Genomic DNA, 22,178 nt, shown 5'->3' on the forward strand with positions numbered 1-22,178 from the left:
GGTGAGGCACTACAGGTGCATGATGGTGTTTACCCTGAAGAACAGGGTTACCTTATTGGATAACTGTGGGAATAGTGAATTTTCTTTGCCATTGGACTGTCCACCAAGAGTATTCCACATGGCCAAGGTAAACTTATGGAATTCCCCTTGATCATGATGTCATGTAAGTCCCATTTTACAAAGAAGTGGTTACAAACCGGGGGCCCTACGGGAGAAAAATGAATGAGAACCCATTATAACGATACTGAGGGAAGAGGTTGGGAACCAATGGACAGTGGAAGCAAGCCTGTGCAGAAATCAAGAATGAGAAACAGCTATTAGAGAAAGGAGCAAAAGTCAAGACCCCACCCCTGGGCTGCGAGGTGAGGCACTACTGGTGCATGATGATGTTTACCCTGAAACACAGGGTTACCTTATTGGATGACTGTGGGAATAGCGAATTTTCTGTGCTACAGGGCCGGCCCAAGGATCATCACACATGGGGCAGAGAACCATGTGGAATACCCCTGAGTACTGTTGGTATATCAAACCCATATAACACAGAAGTGGTTACAAACCGGGGGCCCTACAGGTGGAGAATGAATGAGAAACCTTCACAGACTCTGAGGGTAAGGTGTTGGAAACCTGTAACCAAAGTAAGAAAGCTTTTGCTGCTGGAACCTATACAGGGAATAGCCATGATATTTGAAAATTGAGAAGAAAGCAAGACCCCACCCCTGGGCTGCGAGGTGAGGCACTACAGGTGCATGATGGTGTTTACCCTGAAGAACAGGGTTACCTTATTGGATAACTGTGGGAATAGTGAATTTTCTTTGCCATTGGACTGTCCACCAAGAGTATTCCACATGGCCAAGGTAAACTTATGGAATTCCCCTTGATCATGATGTCATGTAAGTCCCATTTTACAAAGAAGTGGTTACAAACCGGGGGCCCTACGGGAGAAAAATGAATGAGAACCCATTATAACGATACTGAGGGAAGAGGTTGGGAACCAATGGACAGTGGAAGCAAGCCTGTGCAGAAATCAAGAATGAGAAACAGCTATTAGAGAAAGGAGCAAAAGTCAAGAGCCCACCCCTGGGCTGCGAGGTGAGGCACTACAGGTGCATTATGGTACTTACCCTGAAACACAGGGTTACCTTATTGGATGACTGTGGAATAGTAAATTTTCTGTGCTATAGGGCTGGCTCAAGGATCATTACACATGGGGCAGAGAACCATGTGGAATACCCCTGAGTCCTATTGGTATGTCAAACTCATATAACAAAGAAGTGGTTACAAACCGGGGGCCCTACAGGTGGAGAATGAATGAGAAACCTTCACAGACTGAGGGTAAGGTGTTGGAAGCCTGTAAACAAAGTAAGAAAGCTTTTGCTCCTGGAACCTATATAGGGAATAGGCAAGATATTTGAAAATTGAGAAGAAAGCAAGACCCCACCCCTGGGCTGCGAGGTGAGGCACTACAGGTGTATGATGGTGTTTACCCTGAAGCACAGGGTTACCTCATTGTTTGACTGTGGGAATAGTGAATTTTCTGTGCTATAGGGCTGGCTCAAGGATCATCCCACATGGGGCAGAGAACCATGTGGAATACCCCTGAGTACTGTTGGTACGTCAAACACATATAACACAGAAGTGGTTACAAACCGGGGGCCCTACGGGAGAAAAATGAATGAGAACCCATTATAACGATACTGAGGGAAGAGGGTTGGGAACCAATGGACAGTGGAAGCAAGCCTGTGCAGAAATCAAGAATGAGAAAAGGCTATTAGAGAAAGGAGCAAAAGTCAAGACCCCACCCCTGGGCTGCGAGGTGAGGCACTACAGGTGCATGATGGTGTTTACCCTGAAGTACAGGGTTACCTTATTGTTTGACTGTGGGAATAGTGAATTTTCTGTGCTATAGGGCTGGCTCAAGGATCATCACACATGGGGCAGAGAACCATGTGGAATACCCCTGAGTACTGTTGGTATGTCAAACCCATATAACAAAGAAGTGGTTACAAACCGGGGGCCCTACAGGTGGAGAATGAATGAGAAACCTTCACAGACTGAGGGTAAGATGTTGGAAGGCTGTAAACAAAGTAAGAAAGCTTTTGATGCTGGAATCTATACAGGGAATAGCCAAGATATTTGAAATTTGAGAAGAAAGCAAGACCCCACCCCTGGGCTGAGAGGTGAGGCACTACAAATGTATGATGGTGTTTACCCTGAAGCACAGGGTTACCTTATTGGATGACTGTGGGAATAGCGAATTTTCTGTGCTTTAGGGCTGGCTCAAGGATCATCACATATGGGGCAGAGAACCATGTGGAATACCCCTGAGTACTGTTGGTACGTCAAACCCATATAACACAGAAGTGGTTACAAACCGGGGGCCCTACAGGTGGAGAATGAATGAGAAATCTTCACAGACTCTGAGGGTGAGGTGTTGGAAGCCTGTAAACAAAGTAAGAAAGCTTTTGCTGCTGGAACCTATACAGGGAATAGCCAAGATATTTGAAAATTGAGAAGAAAGCAAGACCCCACCCCTGGGCTGCGAGTGAGGCACTACAGGTGTATGATGGTGTTTACCCTGAAGAACAGGGTTACCTTATTGGATGACTGTGGGAATATTGAATTTTCTTTGCCATTGGACTGTCACCAAGAGTATTCCACATGGCCAAGGTTTAACTTATGGAATTCCCCTTGATCATGATGACCTGTAAATCCCATTTTACAAAGAAGTGATTACAAACCGGAGGCCCTACGGGAGAAAAATGAATGACAACCCATTATAACGATACTGAGGGAAGAGGGTTGGGAACCAGTGGACAGTGGAAGCAAACCTGTGCAGAAATCAGGAGGTAGAATAGGATATTAGAAAAAGGAGCAAAAGTCAAGACCCCACCCCTGGGCTGCGAGGTGAGGCACTACAGGTGCATGATGGTGTTTACCCTGAAGTACAGGGTTACCTTATTGGATGACTGTGGGAATAGCGAATTTTCTGTGCTATAGGGCTGGCTCAAGGATCATCACACATGGGGCAGAGAACCATGTGGAATACTCCTGAGTACTGTTGGTATGTCAAACCCATATAGCACAGAAGTGGTTACAAACCGGGGGCCCTACAGGTGGAGAATGAATGAGAAACCTTCACAGACTCTGAGGGTGAGGAGTTGGAAGCTTGTAAACAAAGTAAGAAAGCTTTTGCTCCTGGAACCTATATAGGGAATAGGCAAGATATTTGAAAATTGAGAAGAAAGCAAGAAAGCAAGTGGTTTCAAACCGGGGACCCTACAGGTGGAGAATGAATGCGAAACCTTTACAGGACTATGAGTGTAAGCTCTTGGATGCCAATAGGCATAAGAAAGCCTTTGCTGCTAGAAACCATACAGGAGTAACCAATATGCTTGAAAATTGAGAAGAAATCAACACCTTACCTCTGTGCTGCGAAGTGATGCACTGTGGGTGCTTGATGGTGTTTACCCTGATAGCATTCCTTTTTGGATGACTGTTGGAATAGTGACTTTTCTTTCCTATTAGGCTAAAACCATAGCATTCCACATGGAACAGATAGCCATGTAGACTCTCTCTTTATCCTGTTAAAATGGAAGGCTCTGCCTTCAAGAAGTAAATTAGTTACTGGTGTCTTAAAATTGAAAAATGGTTGAGAAACCTTTGTTTTTACTCTGAGGATTAAGTGATTAGGGCAACAGAACAACAAAAGTTATTGTTGAGGTATTAGACTGCAATATGTATAGAAATAGCTAATTAGAATCTCTGCAGTCCCAGCTGGGCAGAGAGATACTGGAGTCCAGATGCAGTGTGGCACCTTCTTCAGAAATCTCAGATAGTTTTGGGTTGCAGTGAGTCTTCTTGGCTACTGGGTCTCAACAAGAGCTACTTCCATTGATCTACAATTCAGTGCTCCTTCATCCTTGCCCTGGATGGAAAGGATGTTCTGACTGGCCAAGTATTAGAAAGAAACCAGGGGCCCTGCCTCTGGGAAGTGGCTGTCAACCTACTGCTATATTGTGCTGAAATCCTGGCCACTGACCAATAGACAGGAAAGACCTGCCCTCTGACTGAATATCAAGACTCTCCTTGCTTTCAGAGAATAGGATAACTTCTTGGGCCCCATCTCTAGGGTCAGCAGGGATGAACTGCTGCTTCCCCTGGCAAACCAGGGCAGCATGGAACTGACTGATGACTCTATATCTGGTCTTTGCTGTGGGGCCAGTGCCAGGAGGACTGACATGGAGCTGAGGCACCATATTCATTTTTCTCTGGATTGGATTTTAATAAAAAGCCTAGATAAAGAGCAGAGGTGTTGGAGGTGATATCTGATGGCCGTTCAACCTGTATGCCTTTAGAATGGAAGCTCTCCATTCCCAGGAATGGGTACATAACTACCCATTTTCTTTTCTGTGATTGGAATTGCTAACCAACCAGGGTCTGTGCAGAGGATTTTGTTTCTGTCTGCATGTGGAGAGGTGGAAATGTTGTTTATGCTGTGTGTGTTTGTGTGTGTATGTGTGTGTGTGTGTGTGTGAGAGAGAGAGAGACAGACAGAGAGAGAGGGAGAGGGAGAGGGAGGGAGGGAGAGAGAGAGAGAGAGAGAGAGAGAGAGAGAGAGAGAGAGAGAGAGAGAGAGAGAGGAAGAGAAGAAGAGAGGAGAGGAGAGGAGAGGAGAGGAGAGGAGAGGAGAGGAGAGGAGAGGAGAGGAGAGGAGAGGAGAGGAGAGGAGAGGAGAGGAGAGAGAGGAGAGGAGAGGAGAGGAGAGGAGAGGAGAGGAGAGGGGGAGAGAGAGAGAAAGAGAAGAGGCAGAGAGAGACAGAGACAAAAAGAGACAGAAAGACAAAGACAGACAGAGGGACAGAGACAGACAGAGAGACAAAGAGATTCCCATAGACAGGCACAGGGATAGAGCCAGAAAGAATGAGAGACAGAAAGAGGGGAAAGAGACAGAGACAGACACAGAGAGAAGGGGAGAGAGATAAAGAGACAGAGACAGAGAGAGCATTAAGTATAGAGGAATGACACCTGAAAACTAAAACTGCTCTTTTTAGCCTGAGATTGTGTGAACATTAAGTGTAAGATAATCTTTAGAAGAAAAATGCCTTTAATCCCAGACTAAGAAGGTTCCTGGGTCCAATTTGCTATGTACTCTTAATACAGGCTTCCCTTTTATCTGGCTCTTTGAAAAGTTGATTTTCTTTGGTAGAGGGCTTCCTCAAAGAGCACCAAATATGAAAACCGACTGCAGTATTGTTTGGCTCTTCATCCAGGCAGAATGGAAGCCCTGTTTTACAACAATACAGAAAGAAACCAGGGGCCCTATTCTGAGGATTCTGTAATATGGATAAAAGAGCAAAAGGCATGGGGTTCTGCCTGAGTCATTAGTGTGGCCAGTAGTAGCACATAAAGACAATTGATTAGGATAGCTGAGCAGTATGGTATGGGGTATTCAACAGAGTATTCCAAATGTAGTGATGTTGCACCTACCCTTTGAATGGAAGATCATTACATGAAGAAATGGAAAGAAACTCTTGGATAATTTGAGGTAGAATGACTGAGAAACCTTCGTCTCTATATTGACGAGTGAGTCATAGAGGTAGGAGAGTTTTTAGAGGAAGCCTTTAAATGATATATTAGAGTTAGTAATATGATAGTGAAGAAAATGTTTAGTATACCTGCTTCCTGGTTTTTCCTTGATTTGTGGGGAACATGAGGTTCAATAAAGCTTACCCTTTAAAACAAGGTTACTGTTCCCCTTGTTATATTTGAAGTGCATTTTATTAGCTAGAGAATTAATTCAAGGACATTATGTATGAATTCAGCCTTTTTTTTTTCATTTTTTCATTTTAAACTTATTAGAATACCCTCAGTATTAAGAAGATAAATTATCTCTATTGACTTGCTATGTTTATTTTTGTTTGCTAAATATTTGCTGGGGTGGGATATTTCATTGTTTTTAATTACCAATATGATTTTTTGTGAATAAATCAGGAATTATTTTTTCTTCTGTATCTAGAGAGCTAAGATAGTATGAATCCAAATAATGTCTGCTCTTTCAGACATGGTCACTTTTTGCTTAGTTGTAGATTATTTTTTTTCTCTTCTATTCATGTTCAAGCTGTCTCTAGCATAAAATGTAGACAACCATGCTCATTTTACTTTTTGTGTCATAATTAAAATAATAGCTATCCTCAATGTGGAATGGAGCTGAAGGTCCTACAACTGAATAATTCTCAATAGTCAATTTTTATTGTCTCCACAGTGGTTGCTTAAAGAAAGGAAAAAACAACTTTCTATTTAAGTAATGATAATGACCTCTAGTTACCAAAATAGAGACCGATTTGTATGTGATAGAACAAGTCAAAAGTAGCAAGGATTCCTCCTTTAAAATGACAACTGGGTTTCTGTAATTTTAAATTTCGGTGTCTGTTCACTCATATGGGTTCCCTTTACCTATAATCTTTTCTTATACCTTTTTTTTTAATTTTAATTTTTTTTTTTTTGCTAAAAGATTGGATTGTATTGGTACTTATATGGTACCCATGCTCTTCCTGCCTGAATCAAGATATTATTAATATATCCTCAGTCTTAGAAGTTGAAACAAATCAGTAAGCCTTTCAGATGAGGTATGATTGACAGATTTTTGACCACATACTGACTAGTATTGAAAAGGAAAAAAGAATGAAGAAGAATTCCTTATCTGTATATTTACAAAGAACAATTTAGATTCTAAAAAGTAAATTACAAAACATGGTATCCTCTCTGTTGAGAGTCAGGTGGTTTTTTGTTCACTTTTTCCCTAAAACTAGTGTCAGTTCAATGAATATAGTAAATATGTAAAGGAAGAAGACATTTTGAGGAAGCCTTTCTCTATGGTTATAACTTAATACTACTTTATAAGAAGAATGTGTAAAGGTCAGGAATTTTGAGAATCCCTAAAAGATTTTTAATAAACTTATATGAAGAATATCAGTCTAAAATAAAAATATATTTACCACTTAAAGTAATGTATAAGTAAAAAGAAGGTAAATGCTGAATAATTTTCAGGACCATCCCCCCCCACAATAGGTATTGAACCATGCCTTTCTCTTTTGGTCTTAGAGTTAGTTTGGGCTCTACGATTTCATTCTTTTTACATTCGTTGCCTGACAGGGTCACCCTTTGGGTTGTTGTTGCTTCAGTTTTTCTTTGCTACAAGGCATGTTCATGGTGGATTTCCAGTGGGGACGACCATACCTGCTCTTTCTACCTTTTTATAGGTGCTGTCAATATACTTTGTAGTAAAGAATTGGAAACAACCCGGGTGCCTTCCCCTAGAGGAATGGGTGAGTAAATCATGTCCTCACGTACGAACGTAACATATTATTGTACAGGAATAAAGAATTAATATTAGGAAATCAAGAAACATTTAAAGACTTCTTTGAATTTATGAATGAAGTATGCTCAATCTGGAGCTGATTATATACAATGACTACAATTATCTAAATAAAAAAAAAAAAACCAAACACTAAAAAGAAGATAACTTCTACCTAACTATAATGACCTGTTTTGATTATAGAAAGCAGATAATGCATTCTGCTTCCCCCTCCTTGGGATGAGAGATTTGAATGTATGGCTATACATTATTGCTTACACTATTAGCCAGGGTGACCTTGGAGTTGATAATGTCTAGCCATTTTTGTCTACTATAAGGCAGATTTAGTGTGGAACTGCAATGGTTCTGATCATATCTTTTCACCTAAACTTGATAGGCAGTTGTATGTTTTTTAATCAAAGAATTGAAAATAAACTAGGTGCCCTTCACTCAGGGAATGACTGAATAAAATGTTTTCCAGTACCCATGTAATATATTATTATGTCATTTGAAAGGACATGTGAGGAATTCAGAGAAATATGAGAAGACCTATATAAACTGATGCAACAAGCAAGCATATTCCAGAGAATAATACATATACATATAAAAGTATACACAATAAATGAAAAGAATGAAAAAAGGAACCCAAACTCTGCATACAGTTAGAATGACTCTTCTTGGTTCCAAAGACCAGATAATGAAATGTGCCTTCTTCTCTTGGCTGAGAATTGGGCAACTATGGATACAGCATGTTGCATTCCCTCTCTGAGTCACCAAATTAGTGGCTACTATTTGTTTCTCTTTGTTACAATGAATTGTTTGATGCTAAAATAGAACAAGATTGACCATTCCTGCTTCTTCTATCTTGAAGCAGGTGTTGCTCATAGAAATGAGCTTGATGCATTCCCTGGATGAAAGAAACTATGAATACAAGTTGCAATACTATTGGTATATACAACAAAACCCCTATATAATGCTGATGTTATAAAGGAAGGATAGGCTAAAACCAGCAGTATAAAGGTAAGAAGGCACCAAGCTAATATTTAAGTTCTATACTACCATATTCAGCCAGATTTTTGCCCATTTCTGGTGTCAGGAGACATGGTTTGATTTGCAATTTTTAAAATAATGAGCTCTTCTATAATGGGTTCTGTCCTTGTTGCAATCATCAGATTGCCTTTCAGGGCCAGAGAAGGGCCCTTTTCTGGATAGGAGAGCTTCCTGTTCCTCCCTCTGATCCCCTGCCACTCATACCACTAGCCTAAGAAATCTTGCTGCCTTTGCAGCCACCTGGAAAGTCACACATGCTGGTGTCACAATATTCCCAAAGAGGGGCAAGAATCAAGTCTCTAATTGCAGAGGCTTGGTTACTGGTGCCTTGGGTCACATTCTAGCCAGTGCCTTTTCAAGCACAGCCTCTGAACAAATTGGAAAGTCCTTCCAAAAAAGAGCTCAACCAAGGAAGAATGAGCAAAGAGGAGGAGGGAAGAGGGAGAAAGGGAGATCTCCAGCTGTCAGTAGTCAGACAGCAGTGGCAAGCTTGGTGCCTTTGGAGAGATTTTTTTTTTAATCTCCCTACAAAGTGATCCCCTTCCATTATGCTGAAGTCTAAGCAAAGCTCTTTGCCCATGGACTTTCCTTTCTATTATGGCCCAACTTTGCCCCTCACACCTCCTAAATGGCTGAGACATATCACAGAATATTCTGAAATGTGTCCCTTATTATAAAATCTGACACTCTCAGGACAGACTCCTGCGCAGTGCCATGGGTCTGTTTTACAAGAAGTATCTTACAAAATTCCCACAGCAACTCTCTAAAGACCTGCTTCTAAGTTTATGTAAGGGTTGTAACATTTGTTGGGAATACCCACAATATACTGGAAGTGTGTAAGTAAAGACTTAGATATGGGAAGGACTTTTGAAATAATCTTGTCCATCCTCCCACTCTTATCATATTGCTGAGGGATGGATGGATGGAGGGGGAGCTTCTCTGAGCCTCTATTTGAATGCTTACAATGTCAGAAAGCTCACACTCCCTTCTGAGGCTTAGTGATACATTGCAGGACAAGATCATTGTTGCTTCTTATACTAGTCAACAATTTTTCTCCCTGTGACTTCCACAGAATGGCACACAGTCACACGGCATAATCTTCCCAAAACCATTTTCTCTCCACTGTCCATGCCTCTCTAGCTACCAAGGAAGGAATTAATCCCAAAGGGGAATACAGTTCAGCAATGTTAAAAATTCTAAAGGCTGAAGTGTTTATGACTTCCCTAAGGTCTAGAAGAAAGCATTTTACTTTTAGGACCTTAACCAAAGAAATACTAACCCAGCCTTAAAAAATAATAACAATAAGTACCAACCCAAGAGAAGTATGTTTCTAGCCCAATGCTAGACTACATTCACCCTGGGAGCTACAAAGACATATAAAGCACATTCCCGGCCCTCAATACAACCTCAAGCTCACCATTTGGCAAGGGAGCCCAGGCTCAAACATAGATTAAGCTGAATAACAATATAAGACAAAAACAGACGAACACTCACTGGACAATATATGATGTGAGTGCCAATTAAACAATACAGTACAAACAAATGCTGTTTGAGTTCACAAGAGGGAGAGGTCCCCTGAGACTGTAGGTCAGGGAAGGCTTCATGGAGAATGGTGGGCTTAAACTGAGCCTTTGAAAGATGACAGGGTTCAAGTCTCATCTCCTCTGTGAAGCTCAATTCAAATATCCCTCTTCAGAAGTCTCACTGTGGTGTGGAGAAGGTGACTGGGAATCCTTGAAGTCTGTGCTTCGGGGGTAGGGAACAAGCTTTGCCAGGACGGACCAAGGATGGACCGTTGCATGAGGATCAGCCAAGCTAAGTTCATAAAGACTTAGGGCCAGATCGGCCTCATGGAGATGAAAGTTTTTGGAAACAGTACCCCTCAAAGAACATCGGCTAAGCCACAGAGGGAATTAAAATCTGTCTCAGTGGAAGGAGTTCCCACACCAGTAAAGCTACAGATCTTTGAAGTGTTGAATCATTTGAAAGATGGGAGATGGGGTTGGAAAAGGTAGTATGGCACTAGAATGTGGCCACCAGCCTAAGGAATCTGGATTTGATCCTATTAGGAACAGGGAACCACTGGAAAGTCTTTGAACAGGGAAGTGACATAACAAATGAAATCAGTAGTCTAGTGACAGCTCTGGCATAATCCCTCCCTCTCCCTGAGCAACCGACTCTTTAACAGGCTTCACTCAGCCATCCTAAGAGGGAGTTCAGCCTACAGTGTCTGTGGCTCCATAGCCCCGACAGGAGCATACCTGGAGCCACTCGGAGCCAATGCTCCGTTAGGCACAATGGTTTCTAGGAGCCAATGCCCCATTAAGCACAATCGTTTATAGGAGCCAATGCCCCATTAAGTACAATGGTTTCCAGGAGCCAATGCTCCATTGAGGAAAATGGTCTTGGGCCAAAAAATAGGGTGTGGCTCTCTGGAGAGACCACATTGCTCCATGGTTCTGATTATTTTCCCTGCCTGGCAGCTCTCTGAACCCAGAGTATCAGTTATTCCAAAGCTGCTCACACAGTTTGGACAAAATGATCTCTCTCTGTTATTTCCTCCCTAGAAATGCCAGGAAATCTAATGCTTTAGATCAAGGTACATGTATTATTTGCAAGCGTTGGGATGCTTGCTTCTACAATGTAGCTAATTAGTAGACCAGGAGCTCAAGCCAGTTTGCCCTCAAGGCCTCAGTTTCACCAGCTGCAAATTTACAAAGTAGGACCAGAATATCTCTAAGGTCCCTTCAAAAGAATCTTGGACTTGAAATCAGCAGATTGAGTTCAAATCTCATCTTTGCCTCTCTTGTGATTTTGGGTAAGTACTTCCCAAGATGAATTCTCCATCTGTTGTGAGAAGGAGGACTGGATAGTCTTTTAAGAACAACAGAACAGTTCTCTAACTCTGAGGTGTGATGACCCTATTTCAGGCCATATTCTCCTGAGGGAGTACAGAAATCATCCCTCATATTGTCAATGTAGAAATCATCTGCTAATTTTTTGTAGGATTGTAGGAATGCTTCCCCAAATTCCCCTTATATTTCTTGTCCTCCTTTTGATCTTCTCTCAAGATCCCAGATGAGCTAAGGCTATGCACACTAGGTATTGATTAACACAACGGAGGGGTTTTACAGCAGAGTATTTGACCGACCTTTGTAACCATCTTTGAAGAATATTCTTCCAATTGGGCTTCCACTTCCGTTTCCGCTTCCGTTTCTTTTTCCTCTTTCTTTTTCTTTTTCTTTTACGCATCCTGATCTGGATGATCTGGTCTCTCTCACATTGTTGACTTGCTTCTGGTCCTGAAAGAAAGGACAAAATCATCAAAGCAAAATCTAATTGCTTTTCTTATCTCACCTGGAATGCACCACTCTTACTTTTCACTGGATGATCATTTGTCCAATGATTTTTTTAACCCTTCATTAGATAAAGAATAGACTGTAAGAAAACTAGTAATTTCTACCTCATAGGAGTGACAATCTCATAGAGAACAGCTTGGGACTGTTAGATTTTAGCATTCCTTTTCATGAACATTTATGAACTGCAAGGGAAAGAAATAGGGTAAGATTCAATGAAGGGGACTAAATTATAGTTTATGCTAGAGCTGGATCTTTCCTTTCTTCATAGCAGCAAAGATAGATCTTTTGATTCTCAATTAAAAAAATAAAAGAGGGTCAGGGTTCAGAGATGGACATAGACCTAGGTCATGTGACAAATTGTAGGCAGCTCTTTATGCCGTTCTTGGAAGAAATCCCTTTTGCCTGGTGAAAGGGAAATGTGAGAATACTCTTACTGTTCTAATGGTCCTCACTAATGAGGGCAGGGCATACCACAGATAACCTTCAATTTGTGTGATCACTTTGTGTGAACTTATAAATAAATCAAATCTATAATGGTTAAACCAGCTATAGGTTTTTCTAAATGAATTTTTAAAAAATAGAATCCTGTTTGAAATGTGTGGGTAAAACATAATTTAAGGAGAACCTGCAGTAGAGACTTTGTCAAAGGAGGGGAATTTTGAAAATATGTTTTCCAAAATGTTGCTTAAAATTGCTTATTGTCTAGATATTGGACTCCTAAAGATTTTAGGATTCAGTGGCTTGGAAATGGGGCAAGCTGGAAAACCATTTTTAAAAAGGTTCTCACACAGCTAGAGGGCGCAATGGATAGAACACTGGGGTCTGGAGTCAGCAGAACATAAGTTCAAATCCAATCTCAGATACTTATATGTGACCCTTACCAAGTCACTTAACCCCAATTGCCTCTTCTACCCTTCTTCATACCCCACTTCTTCCAAAAAAAGTTTTCCATTAGGCACACTAATTTAGAGAAGGGTGCTGCCCTTGAAGATCATATTGAGGCACATATTATTCCCAGAGTACAGATTCCTGGACCTATCAGAGCCAATCCCACTGCTCTCTATTGCCATTTTCATTTTATAAAATGGGTGATTCACCCAAAGAAAGACCACTGGGAAATGAGTGTAAACTGCTTGCATTTTTGTTTTTCTTCCCGGGTTATTTATACTTTCTGAATCCAATTCTTCCTGTGCAACAAGAGAACTGTTCAGTTCTGCACACATATATTGTATCTAGGATATATTATATTTAACATGTATAAGACTGCTTGCCATCTGGGGGAGGGGGTGGAGGGAGGGAAGGGAAAAGTTGGAACAGAAGTGAGTACAAGGGATAATGTTGTAAAAAATTATCCTGGTATGGGTTTGGTCAATAAAAAGTTATAATAAAAAATTATTATCATTTTTAAAAATGGGTGATTCATCAAAAGATACTTGCTCTGTAGCTGCTTCTCCCTCCTTCCCTCCCTTCCTTCCTTCCTTTCATTCTTTTTTTCTATGTGTGTCTGAGCTTGTCTATATATAGTAATGGTGAGAATAAGCCAGGTTCAGAATATTATTTTCAGTTGTGCTGCATCATTTTTTGTTGTGCAGCAGGGAGAGTTTCTGTAGAGGGATTCCTGGCATTTTTTCCTCTGACACCAAATGTGAATGCTAGACATAGAATACATGACATAGAGCTGGAGGAAACTTCAAAGATCACTTTATCCAATTTCTTCTTTTTATAACTTGGGAAACTGAGGTCAGACAGGGAAGTAATTTTCTCAAGGCCAAATATGGCTAGACCAGCACATAGGTATATTTACTCTAAAGTCCAGAACTCTTTCCACAACACCATATTACCTTTCTTTCCAGACTGAGGAGACAAAAACGTAGTCTAAGTTCTTTTTTCCTTTTTTGAGATGAAACCATTAAAGTTTTTGACTTTTAAAAAATAAGTACATGGTTCAAGTGGGCAAGGGAATATTAGAAAACCTAAGGGTTTTAAATATATATATATCTTTTTTTTCCAATATGAAAATGTTGTCTTCTCTTGCCTTTCTTGTCTACCTTAATTACAGTAGAAGCTTATAATTTTATGAGGAAATTGATTGTTTATCTGAAATCATCTTTAAGAACATCCTAAAAACAAGATAAATAAGTCTACATGTGTCACAAGCCATATCTTCAGTGCCTTGCCAGTATGTCTCCCAGTAATCCCAGACCATAATAAAAATGTTTCCACTAGGGGCAAGCTTCATAAAATATGAGTAGTAGAAAATGTACCTTCAAATCAGCTGTCTAAAGACAAGTTCAGTTAAGGCAGAAATCCAGGACATAGTCAATCTCCTGTAGAAGGAGATGGAACATGATAGGAACTTACCTCCAGGTATTATAGCTAAGGGGAATAAGTGGGTATCTTATGGTAGCTTCTAAGTTTAATAGATGGTGCTTATAACTAAGTGATAAACTCAGTCATATCTCTTCTACACAAGGAGTATGAATGCTATTGGTATTCTCCACTTCCAGAGAGCAAAAACTGACTGTGCCAACCTACTTATTTCTCTGAAACCCGTTCTTTTTCAAATACTGTTTTGTTTTTCTTTTTGTTTATTTGCTAAGATACCATGGACTGCTTTAGGCTGCTCCTTGACTATAAGAAAGGGCATAAAAATGACCTTAGATAAGAAAAATTTTTTTTCCTTCACTGAAGAAACAGGCCTCGTATCTGGCACAGGGTGCCTACATTTAATATGTGCTTGTTGAATGATTGCTTGTTGGACTCAAAGGACTTGGATTAAAATCCAATTTATTCAAGTTATTCTCTTGACCTTGGTTTTCGCATCTAGGGAAAGAGAAGGTTGGACTTGATCTATAAGAATCCCTTCCTATGATCAACAACAAGGGGTATAAGGAGCAGTCAAAGAAGAATGAAATATTCCTAGGGGAAACCCATTTTAAATTTCCACTATAGCAAAGAAAGATATTTGGGTCAATTTGTTTTGGGGTAATTGGATATAGAGTTGCTTCCATTGATCTGGGGTACCATAGGATGACTATTCCTGATGACTCTCCAATCTGTGAAGATTGTAGTGCAAAGACAAGAGCCCCATTTCTTTCTGCACTGATGAGAAATACTAGACCTTGAAGAGACTGAAAGAGCCTAAGGCAGGAAAATAAATGGAATTAGATTATAATCTTCACCTTATGGATAATTCGTTGTCTGACGTTTGGAACAGTCTCTTCCTATCTCTGGACCTTAGTTTCCCCAAATTATAAAAGAAGAGAAGATTGGATTAGGTCATTTCTAAGCTTTTTTTGGGCTCTAGCATTCTATGAATCTGAATTTTCTTCTCACCCTGCTTGCCTTGGATCTACTTCACAAGGAAGAGTAAATGAGATCATGGTTTTCAAAGTGCTTTGTAAATATTCCTGACCCCATATTTAAATAGTACCTTAAAGTTTATGACATGCCTAGAGCTCTGCAAGTGTAAGATGTATTATTATTATTATTATAAAATTTGACTTTCAAAGCAAATAACCACCTAGCCCAGAAACTATGATCATGAAACTTACACATGATAAGTTTGTGACCTGTCCCTTAGCCAATCAAATTCCTTTAGTTTCTCTTCCCACTCCATCCCATGACTTTCTGGTAGGAGAAATATTTTTAAGGACAAGGATTGTCCTTGAAATAAGGATTGCTGTTTGGACAAGCAGTATTCCCCTCAATTAAGTTTATCATACCCAACAAGTCAATTGTTTAGTTAACAATTGACAAAGATTATTGGGGAGGGACAGTTTTTAGGGGGGGGTTCTTTGTATTCCTACTGTGACTAGCACATAGTTGGTGCTTAATAAATTCTTGTTGATTTAAATTTACTTGCAGGGAGAAGAAGATAAGGAGACAGAGAAAGGAAAAAATTATTCCTTTTTGAAAAAGCAAAAATAAAACAGGGAAAACAAATGGAACAGATATCCCATTCCTTGCCTCTACTCCCTTGGGTACAGATGTCATTAGATTCATAATAGACTATATGATAGGGGATTAGAGCAAGGGTTCCCAATACATATATCCTTCAAAGGTTTGAAAAGCCTGTCAAAGGAGTATGGGAAATGTTTGGGAAATAACTATTATCTTAATGAAATTAATTAATCTCTTATTTCTTATTTATTTATTTCTTATGGGCATATGAGTTATAAACCCTATTATTTATTTCTTTTTATGTTGTAAAAGCAGTTCAGGAAGATTTGTTGAAAGCCAAGGGGGTGATGGTGGGCAGGTTATCCAAGTGAAAAAAGTGGGAACTGCTTATATAAATTAGGAGAGATGGAAGGGTTATTGGTGATCCCTGGATTATATGGTACACATGGGGCTTTGGGATTGTCTAGATTCTTGGGAACCTTTTGGATTGAAGGCACCTTTAGTGCTTGGGGGCCAGAGGGTCCAGGGTGTGGTCAGCCAGCTGAATGTTGAAGGCATTGGCTCTTAAGGCTAATTTTTGGCTCTAGTCCCTGGTAGGAGAAAAGTTGGGGTTTGGGGGGAGGGGAACTGGTTCATATTTCCATAGGGCTTTAAGATTTACAAAGTACTTTTCTCACAATCACTTAGATAGATGGAAATAAAGAACTACTATCCTGATTTTACATAGGAAGAAACATGTCCAGGGTCACATATCCAGTCATGGCCAGGATTCAAATCAAATCTTTCCCAGAGTCTAAATCTAGAGCTCTTTACACCATGCTAAAAGGGACCTTTATGTTTATTTCTGGGTTATCCAGTCTTTTTTTCCCCTGGAAAGGAAAGGAAAAAGGAATTGGGGACAAACTGAAGCTGTATCCTTCAGGCACTGAAGCACAGTGGATGAGGTATGAGTGAGAAGTCCTTCCAGTGGCCAAAATACCTGAAACTCCACAATTAAAGAATCCATTTAAATCAAGAAAATGTACCTTGTTAAAATGTATATTAAGCCCTTACCAGACCTTATTTATCATTAACTGCTTGGCATTAATTAGTCTGAAAAAATATTTTTCCAAAGTGAGAGCTGGGTGAAGACATTGCCTTACTAGAATGAGATACAGGACAAATTAATTTTGATAAGGGAGATTGTGATGAGTGAGATCTAGGATATGGGTATGGTATGGGTAAAGTAAATGGACACCAGAGACAACTGGCCAACTTTGCCGATGACCACACCCTAGTTGACAAGATCTGTCCAAAAGGAGAAATGTTACCTTTGAGTCCCTTGGGACCCAAGAATAGATTTGGCAGCTCAAAGATGGCCAGAGCGGGGCTAGGGAAGGGGTGGGGTAGAGGGAGAGGAAATTTCACTTGGTCTGAGCTCAGGGAATCAGATCATACCCTTTTGGGGTGCCACTCCTCACTTTACCCACATTTCTAACAGAACTATGTACAAAATGGGGTATAAATGGCCTCTCATGTCCTGAATTCACCACCTCTTTCTCAGTGGTGAGAAATCAGGTTTCCCTGATTTTTGCTCATAAAGCCAAAGGGGCTAGTTATAGCTCACCTGAACTGCTGAGCTAGGTGGGACAGACGTTTCCACGAAGTTTCAGTGCTCATTTTCAGAGCAGCCGCTCTAATTTTATTTGCCAACGTGGATGATTTACTCTGCCAACATATATGATTTTCTGCGTCAAAATAGATGATTTTCTCCATTCAGGAGACCTGAAATTCCTGTAAGGAAAAATGGAAAAAAGACCTTTAAAATTCTCAGGATAATAGCCCCTTCCTCTGTCCCTTTATGAGGCATTAAAAAAATACCGAATCAACAACAATCAAGTCATCTATACATGCAACAGGGAAAATATTGTCTTTATTTAATGTGTATCATTGCTAATTGCTAGAATTCACATTATCAGTTCTTCTCATGAGATATCTCCCTTTGCTTTGGGATATTTAGAATGATTATTTTAGCGATATTACTTTTACAAAACACTAGAACCTAGTATATGTCTCTATATGGTGACCCCGTATTTTTTCAAACTTGGACTTGTCTTTGAAATTTACTCTCTAACTCAATGTCAATCCCCTGACAGAAGTTACACATTATTCACATGCTTACCTCAATTCAAGAGCTCCAGTTATCTAGTTTACAATCAAAGTGCAAGAGTTTTGTTGTGTTGTTTTTTGCTTTGTCTGCATTGACCTGGCTCTGGGAGCTTTCTGACTTTCACCGTATTTATTATTCATGGAATTGTAGCAGTCTATACAATCTATATTAATAATATAAAAACGGCTATCAAATTAAATCTTTTCATTGTCCTAAATTTCTCTTAATCAATTTTAAGACGGCGGAACTCAGCATCCTCAAATGAACCCAGATAACTCTATGAAAGGGAACCAGAAAATAGGAGCATTTCAAAATAAGATTTAACCCCCTTTTACAGATGAGGAAAACTGAGGGTGCTGCCAAATGGGCGAGCAACGTCTCTGTTTTTGCAAACAGAAAAGACCCAAGGTTCTGAGTGGGCAAAGCTTCTCGCATATTATTTTGCAATTCCTAACAAGGTTGGACATCTGGACTGGAACATTTCTGCTAAATTGTGCCACTAAGTTATTGCCCAGGAAAACATCCCAATTCTTATATAGATGACATTAACTGACTTTTGTTAAGAATACTTGCTTTACTGTACTATACCGAGCAACAAAAAGAAATTTCATACACACCACTTACTGAAAAACATATTGTATTTTTTAAAACCAAATTTTAAAAAGCTGCACTTTAGGAGAACTAAAAGGCTTGGCTTCTAATTCTATCCGAGATTTTTTTTTTTACATCACTCCAAACTCACTGAAATAATATTTACTTTAGAACGGATCTGGTAGGTTCACCTTGGATCCCATCCAAGAGTTTAGTTACCAAAGTAATTTTAAAAGACCCTATTTATAAGTATGCTTCTCGGGTAAAACTCAGTCCCTGGACCCCCAGCTCTAAAACAACGGGATTATAAACTCCCTAAGGGCAGGGACCTGCCTCCTCCTTCCCTTCCTTTAGTTTTCCCCACAGCGCCTAAACCCGCAAGCACTCCATACTCACTTATTGACGGGGTGACTGCGTCTCCGAAGCATAGCACATCAGTTTCGCGAAGTTCTCGGAGTGTCCCACGAAGTCCAAACTCGCCGAGGAAAAGAGGGGATATTCGGCCGTCGTCCAGCTGTTCTTCTGGGGAGCGAGCTGCAGCCGACTCACTGCACTCTCTGCAGCCAAAGGATCTCTGAAGAGATGAAACAGGAGACTTTGGAAGAGTCAGGGGCTGGTGTTCGCCCCGTGAAATAACTCATCCATCCTAGCGTCTCTGCGGACGCAGGAGTTGCTCCTGAGCAGTGGTGACTCTGCTCTGTGCGCAGCCCCTTTTAAATGTTGGGTCCTGACTCACCTTCCCTCTTTCCTCCCACAATGCCCAATGAGAGATTGTTAACAAGACGAGATCTCAGGGTCTGTTTTCGGAGCAGATGGAAGCCTGCCAAATACGGAGGAGAGACTCGGCTTGCCTCCCAGCTCCACACAAGCTCACTGTCCCGACAGAGCCAAACACTCAGAGCAAACTCCGGCAACCTCCCTCCTCCAAACTCCTCGAACTTCCAGCCCTAGTCTCGCAGCAAATTGGACCCCAGGTGAGTGCTCCAGTCCCCACAGCAGCAACAAGTCAGCCCCTTGGAGGCCAAATCCTCTATTCAGAGCTTGCTGGGGAAATGTATGAGCCTCTCTTTTTTGAGAGAGGCCTCCATCTGACTGGGGGGGAAAGGGGATTAAAAAAAAAAAAGTTTAATCTAGATTTTAGTTTGATTAAACGATAGCATAGTACCAAAAATTGCTTGTAGGAGAAAACCAAGTCCTGTTGCAGTTACCAAAAGATGCTGAAGTAGCCCCTCTGAGTCATTACTCTCTCATACAGAGTCCACACACACACACACACACACACACACACACACACACTAAAAAGGGTGTATGTTGCCTTGAAAGGCATATAGCTGTATACACTGGGAGAAGTACCTCAATATAGTAAGGAGCACAGCATCAGAAATCAGGAGCTATAAGTTCATTAGAAGTTCTGCCATTAACTTGTGATTCTCTACTTTGCCCCTCGCTGTCCCTTGGCCAAATTACTCCTTTCATTTGTCCTCAGTTTCCCATTCTATAAAATAAGGAGATGGAACTAAATAATCTCCATGTTCCCTTCCAATTCTTTGACATACGATTCAGAGTCAAAACCACTTCATCCCTCTGAGCCTCAGTTTCCTCACCTGCCAAATGGGGATCATGCGACTTGCACAGTATTGGAAGAATCAAAAGAAATGATTAATGAGAAAGTGCTTTATGAAACACTTTTTGTATATACCTATGTGGGTGTACACAACAATCATTTCTTAGTCCCTTTCAAGCAGAAAAGTGACTCAAGCAGAAGAGAGACTCCTAACAAACATTTGATCCACCTAGAAGCTTCTTGGTTCTAAATTCCCTCTTGGTTTTATTCCCTGATGATGAAGGACCAGAGATAAAGGACAACTTTATTTTTCATATAATCTTAGCAACTGAAACTATGGGAAGATTATTATCCAGTACTAATTTCCTTCCCCTGTGATCAGAGACGCTCCCCTGGGGCTGCAGCTGCGGTGGGGTGTTACCCAACCTTTTTCAATTAGAGCCCCACCTGTGAACATGCTGGGACACACTATGCCCCTGCCCACCTGTCCCAACATGTCCATCCTTCACCATTCCCTGACACCTGTCTATCTACATTTTCCACTGCTCACACATATAAGTCCATCATCAATCCTCTCCTCAAAAATAGCTGCTATCATTTTTCCACTACTATCACCATTCCACAAACACTCAAAAGTTGACAAATGGAAGTAAGGACACAAACTTCATCCTTCAAGAACCAGAAATTCCTGGTACCTCTAAAGAACCTTCCCTGATGGATGGACTACTGATTTCTCAATGTAGAATACTCATAACATTTAGAGTCTCTTCCACACAGCAGAACTCTTATTTATGTTCTGTCTATATTGCATTCTGTTGTATAAGATTACTAGTCTAGTACGAGATCACTACCTACAACTAGAATCAATCAATGGTCCCTAAAGACATTGACAATGCCATATTTCTACTTTCACAAATACAGACTAGTGCAGGACCAGAAACGCAGTTGTATCCCTTCCCTCTTCTTCCCCCCCCCCCTCGCCAAAAAAAACCCAACTTAATGGATAGATTAATTCTTTACAATAAGCCAAATTGTCCTGGCACCCTCTTTTATCTTTTTTCAGGTTATATCCTAAATCTTAAAATGAAGTAAAATTTTCAGATTAATTCCTTCCCTGACAAGATAGATGAGCACAAGATACCTATAGAAGAGAAGTGTTGAAATAGAAGGGTGGAGTGAGTGACTAAATTGCTAAAACAAATTTATGGACATTCCCTAATAGCCATAATTTAAAGTATTGCTATAGCTTCAGGACTAGAAAAATTGCATTATTTGCCATTTTGTAATTTCTGGGGAGGGAAGTTGGAGTTTAGAAGGTATTTGATTTGAAATGAATTTTCGGAGAATAGTGATAGCATTGAAATTGCAGGACAGGTGACTTGATGGTGCTTGTTTTTTCCAGCCTGAGGGCATAGTCAGATTTGGATCGGTTCATCTAGCCATCTCCCAGAGCCCACTTGTTCAACCCTTCCCTCAAAGAAATGATTCTTAACCTTTTTATATTTCATGAACCTCTTTGGCAGCCTGTGAAGCTGATGGATCCCATTTTCAGAATAATGCTTATAAATGAATAAATAAAATAGATAGGATGACCAAGAATACCAATTATGATTAAATATTATTATCAACATATTTTAAATACAAGTTCATGGACCATGAGGGAATGTGCTGCTTCTGATAATATACGAAGAACCAAGAGAAGCCAAGCCGGTTATAAAAGAATTAGGCATGTGGGTCCAAAATTGACCCTTACAAGATTACATGTTTAACGTATTAGTTTTATTAAGTTCCCTTGAGCCATATTTCTACCTTTACAGCCCACCTAGTTCCTGTTAATGAAGCCTGCAGGACTAGCAATCAGGCAAAGTCAAGTCAGGAAATGCCCACCTTATTAGCAGAAATTTTCTTTTGACTTTGATTGAATGATAACACTATGACTCTGTGAATTGACCCTCAGATGTGATGAAAAAGATTAATATTCATTACCCCAGTGAGTCCCCAAGAACAGCACAAAATGAACACCCTTGTAATCTTGAACATCTTGTACCAACTGTCGGGCTACGGTCTAATTTGGTCTGCTTTGGTCTTCCTATTGAGGCAGGGTCCCTAATGCCAGAGAAACGAACTAGTATATGTATCCTTGGAAAGGGTGAGGATAGAAGCATAAAAACCAAAAGAAACTCAGTTTTCTTGCCCCTTCAGTGGAAA

General features: G+C 40.4%; 1 long non-coding RNA gene across 1 annotated transcript; it reads right to left on the reverse strand.

Annotated features, from left to right (window-relative positions):
• Positions 1-10,793: 10,793 nt before the first annotated feature.
• Positions 10,794-19,381, reverse strand: LOC127550659 (uncharacterized). Its single transcript, XR_007950907.1, has 3 exons — positions 18,803-19,381; positions 17,273-17,439; positions 10,794-11,706 (listed from the first exon to the last, which is right to left on the reverse strand). It is a non-coding gene; the product is annotated as an uncharacterized LOC127550659 (long non-coding RNA).
• Positions 19,382-22,178: the final 2,797 nt, after the last annotated feature.

Source organism: Antechinus flavipes, chromosome 2 (assembly GCF_016432865.1).
Source record: "Antechinus flavipes isolate AdamAnt ecotype Samford, QLD, Australia chromosome 2, AdamAnt_v2, whole genome shotgun sequence".
Lineage (NCBI taxonomy): Eukaryota > Metazoa > Chordata > Mammalia > Dasyuromorphia > Dasyuridae > Antechinus > Antechinus flavipes.